At 40.5% G+C, this 5,386-nt stretch overlaps 1 pseudogene; it reads left to right on the forward strand.

Moving 5' to 3' along the window:
• Positions 1–3,101: 3,101 nt before the first annotated feature.
• On the forward strand, positions 3,102–4,930 carry LOC138144313 (nucleolin pseudogene; annotated as a pseudogene).
• The last annotated feature ends 456 nt before the right edge of the window (positions 4,931–5,386 follow it).

Consider the following 5,386-nt stretch of genomic DNA (forward strand, 5'->3'; position numbering starts at 1 on the left):
GACACTGAGTCCCAGTCCCAAGTCTTCCCCTTATTTCTGAATCCAGGTCACTAACTTCAGGATGAGATTCTGCTCCCTGCCTCTTGCTCCCACTACACCTTTCAGTTTTCTAAGGTAAGGCTCTAGCTGGTTGTCAGATTGTTCCAAGTCAGGCTATCATAGGGAAGAAGACAATGAGATGATGAACACTGGGGGATTTTAATACAGAAAAGTCTGAATTGACAGCCTAGCAGCACAGTATCTGTTGTATCCATCCTCACTTTTCCAAAATATAATATATATTATGTATTCCCAGTCCACCCTAGTTGGTCTCCCTGCTTTCATTCTTGGCCCTCTCAGAATCATCACCAGAGTTATCTTCCTAATGTCTTAATCATATCACTCCATTGCTCAGAAACCTCTGATGACTCCCAATTGCCTATAGAAACTAACCCCGTTAGTTTGGCATTCAAGGACACTTACAATCTAACATCATGTTTTCAGTACTTTTCATAATAATCTTTTGTGCATACTCTATTTCCATATAAACTGGATTATCCATAATTCCCTGAATTCACCCTGTCCTTTTCCTTTGAGCCTTTGTACATACATTTTCTGATAGCATGGAAAAGTTTCTCTTTTCCTTCTTTAAAGGAAGCATTAGGAGCAGCTAGGTGGCACAGTGAATAGAGCATCGGTCATGGAGTCAGGATGTCTTGGGTTCAAATCCATCCTCAGACACTTGAGACGTACTAGCTGTGTTACCTTGGGCAAGTCACTTAACCCGAATTGCCTTGCCTTTCCCCCTCAAAAAAAGGAAGTGCTATTTCCCCCAAGAATCTTCTTCTGAATTTTTTAATTAGAAGAGTTCCCTATGTCTCTCATGTCACTCTGACCTTTCCTATGCATTCAATGATTTTGTGATTTGTATTTTAGTTTATATGATATTACATTTGTATTACATGTTTATAAGACTCAGTCCATCTATTTGACTGAGGGCAGGGCCTAATTGTGTGACCCTAGGCACTTGATCTATGTCTTTCTTAGTTTTCTCATCTGTAAAATGGAGATAATAATAGCATCCAACTCCCAGGGCTGTTATGAAGATAAAATGAGAAGATTTTTAAAGTGCTTTGTATACCTTAAAGTCTTATAATAATGCTAGTTATTATTGTTATTATTATTATTATTTTGTCATTTTCCTTTATGTCCTACATATATCCTACATTATCTTTGTAGCCTACTGCTCAGCATAGGCCTTGACCATATTAGACATCTAATAATCATTTGTTGAATTGGACTGAATTGCATTACCTTGCACTGAAATGAATTGAATCATCATTATTGCTGAGCTGACACACAAAAAGCAATGGTTACTGGAAATCAGCCAAAGCCAGGCTCAATGAAAGAAAGCAGAGATGAGAAACTATGGGGGACAGATTGCTCTGATTACCCAATCAGTCCTTACTCAAAAGTTAGAAATGTTTAAATATGATTAGAGCAGCCCATGATCCCTGACCCAGGCATGCCAAGAGGAAGACCTAGGGCAAAGCCTGCTTCTAAGGACTGACACAGCTGTATGATGTTGGATAAGTCACTTAACCTCTCTGGATCTTGTTTTCTTCATCTATCAAATGAAGGCATTGCATGAGTTGATTACAAAGTCCCTTCCAACTTTAACACTATGATTCTAGATGGGTAAGCCCAGTTCATAGCCTCTAAGCATTTCTCACCCATGTAACAGCAACCACACTGGCATACCCTGAATGATTGCTAGCACAGATTCTTAGATCTGCTTTACTAGGGAAGATAGTGGTTTAAGGGGTCAACAATCTTTTTAAATTACATTCACTAGTTCAGGGGAAAAGTCAACACCCTGAACTTCAGAGAAAGTACAAAGAAAATACAAGCAGAAAAATAAATACCAACAGACAGGGCTCTGACTGCCTGAATCAACTATACACTTTACATACATCCCACATATGGCCACTCAGAATCTCAACCAGGGAATCACAAGATCCTTCCCATAAGCAAGCCCCCAAAGCAAAATACCAGCTTCTCAGAGCCAGAAGTCATCACCATCCTCCTGACTCAGCACCTAATTAGAAATTGGCAAAAGGTGTGAAAGCCTTCCTTTAAGCTAGCCTCCCCTAGGCCAGCTTCCCTTAATGGGCTCCACTTGAGGCCTATTAATGGGCAGGGAAGCTCTTAAATCCCATTAACATTACAAACCAGTAGATTTTTATTTTTTTTTTTTATTTTTTTGGCATTAGCTCATCACCTCATGTAATGTAAAAGTTTAACATTACTGCCTCAGGGGATATGCAGGAAGTTCAAAGATCCCAGTACCAACCCTATAGACAGAAGCAGCAAAACCATATAAGGAGGAAGGCTCTTGAGATTTAAAATGCAAGTGCATTATTTAGGCAACTAACTTGCTCCAAAAACAGATCATGAAATCTGGATTTAGGTAAACTGAATCATAATGTAAACATACCAGGGACAGAAAACTGGGCAGATAACATTATAAACTGAGTGAGCAGAGCCACAGCTAGGGAGAATCAACTAGGATTTTTGCTCTGGGATGCCAGATGTAGAAGATAAAAAGACTAGAGCTCAGCACCTTATTAACAGGAACGATTAGTTATAATAGAAAGCTGTCAGATGGCAAATGGAGGCAACCTCTTTTTTTTTTAACCTTGTTCCCTTCTCACTTCTGATTGGCTGCCTTCCCAGAAGTAAATTGTGCCAGTGTCTAGGGGCTCCTATCTCCCCGTCATAGGTTACTGCTCTTCCTGTACCCCAGTTCCTTCACACACACACACACACACACACACACACACACACACACACACACGAAAGCACTTACTCTTCATACTGCTTGCTTCAGGGGTCAATTTTGGTATTTGGCCTGGAAGGAAATTCCTATTTATGGTACCATAAATATGTTCATCTAATGTATCTGTTTTGTAGATTCTAAATTTTTATTTGAAATCAAGTTCTCTCAACAAGGATTAAAATCTCAGCTAAGCTTTTGTCTCAGTCTCTGCCAGCAAAAAGCTGCTTGTGGATGCCATGATCTCAACTGCCACCAACAATGCCTGGGCTTCTGCTGATGGGTCTGTACCCTCTGCTTCCTAGTTCCATGCCAGCACCATGGTGAAGCTCAGGAAAGCTGCTAAAAATCAAAGCAAGTCAAAGAAAATGTCCCCTCCCCCGAAGGAGATAGAAGACATTGAGGATGAGGACACATCAAAAGAAAGTAGTGGAGAAGAGATTGCAGACCCTGAGAATGGCAAGATGGTTGTGGCTACACCAGCAAAGAAGGTACCACCAGCCAAAAAAGGTGGTGTTTTCTCCACAAGTGCAAAGAAAGCAGTCCTGACTCCTAATAAAAAAAAGGCCGTGGTCCCAGTCAAGAAAGTGACTACACCATGCAAGAAGGGAGCCACTCTAGCCAAAGCAGAACACATCCCAAAAGGTGGAGAAGCAAAATGGAAAGAATGCCAAGAAAGAGGACAGTGAACCTGAAAAGAGGGCAGCAAAAATGAGGAGGATGAAGAATCTAAGCCACCCAATGCCACAAAAATGGAAACAGCTCTGGCCAAACCAGACCCTGAGGATGAGGAGGATGAGGATGAAGAGAAAAATGATAGTGATGAGGATGAAGGCTATAAGGATAACTTTGAACAGGACCCTATGGATATAGCACCTGCCAAAGGGAAGGCTGCTTCTGGGAAAGTCAAGGAATCAGAGGAACAGTAAGACGATGAAGATGATATGGAAGAAGATGAAGACAAGGAGGAAGGAGATAAGGAGGAGGAAGAAGGACCCATCAAAGAAGCACCAGGAAAGAGGAAAAAGGAAATGGGCAAACAGAAAATTCCCAAAGCCAAGAAACAGAAACTGGAAACTAAAACATCTACACATTTCAATTTCTTGGCTGCTGATTTGGACTTTGACAAAACCACTTCTGAGCTTTAAAAAATGGCATCATAGAATTCTTTGAAAAAAAAAAACACCTTACTATTGTGAACATGCTCATTGGCACCACCAGGAAGTTTGGCTACATGGAATTTTAATCTGCTGAAGACATGCTCAAGGCCTTGGAACTCAATTGCTCCAAAGTGCTTGACTCTAGAATGAAGCTGGAGTAAGCAAAAGAGAACAAGAAAGATCAAGATGCAAGAACACTCTGCCATATACAGTAATTCAGAAGAAGCTCAATGAAGTGTTTAAAGATGCTATTGAGGCCAGACTGGTCTACACCAAGTAAGGGACTCCCAAATAAATTGCCTACATTGAATTTAAGATATAAGCAAACAAACAGGAGGCTGAGATTGATGGTCAGTTCCTCATTCTGGACTATACAGGGAAGAAAAGTCAAGGACAAGGAAACTCAAGAGGTGGGAAGAGTAATTTCTGGAGTAGCAACAGCAGCAAGTCAAAGACTCAACGATGCTGGTGCTGAATAACGTTGTCTACAATGCCACTAAAGAAAGTCTGCAGAAGTGCTTGCACAGGAGCAATGAAGGATGACCTAAAAATTATGTGTTCATTGAATTTGTTCCTGTGGAAGATGCAGAAGAAGCTTTAAATTCTTATAACAAAATAGAAACTGAAGGCAGAGCCATCTATCTGGGAGCTGAAGGGACAGAAGAAAGCTAATGCAATACCAAGGAAAGTCTTACAAAATGTTGTTTGTTAAAGGTCTGTCCAAAGACGCAACAGAAGAAACATCGAAAGATTCATTTCATGCCTCTTTGGGTGCCAGGATAAGCACAGATAGGGAGACAGAGGCATCTAAATGATTTGGTTTGTGGATTTCTACTCAGAAGAAGATGCTAAAACTGAGAAGAGGCCACGGAAGAAAGGAAGATGGAAACTCTGGGTTGTAACTCTATGTTGGACCAAGCCCAATGGCTTCAGCGGCCAAGTAAATAGTAAGTGAAGGGGGTTTCCGTGGCAGAGGTCAAGGAAACTTTGGAGGTTCGGGAGGTTTCTGAGAAGGCCAAGGGAAGGAAAGGAAGTTTAAATAGCTTTATAGCTTTCACCCATTTTCTTTTCCCCTTCTATTTGAATGGACTCTGGGGGTTTTATCCTGTCATCTAATCAATGACAGAAACTTCTGAGGACATTCCAAGACAAACATGCAGTCCAGAAATCACCTTTGAAAAACCTGGATGATATTTGAAGGAGAAAGTATGCCAGTTTTGACTGGATGGATGTTCCATATAAACTTTTTGCAGAGATGGGTGATAGATGTGGGAGTTAACTTTTTTGTCTATAAATTGTCTTGAGTTTATAATGTTATGTTCTATGTACAAAACCATTTTTCCCCCACAAATATCTTTACTGGGTTTTTTAAAAAATCTTATCTCTTTCTTTTTGACTGCAAAGAAAAAAA

This window comes from Petaurus breviceps, unplaced genomic scaffold, assembly GCF_028583685.1.
Source record: "Petaurus breviceps papuanus isolate PSGF00001 unplaced genomic scaffold, PetGlider_PUasm1.0 138, whole genome shotgun sequence".
Taxonomy (NCBI): domain Eukaryota; kingdom Metazoa; phylum Chordata; class Mammalia; order Diprotodontia; family Petauridae; genus Petaurus; species Petaurus breviceps.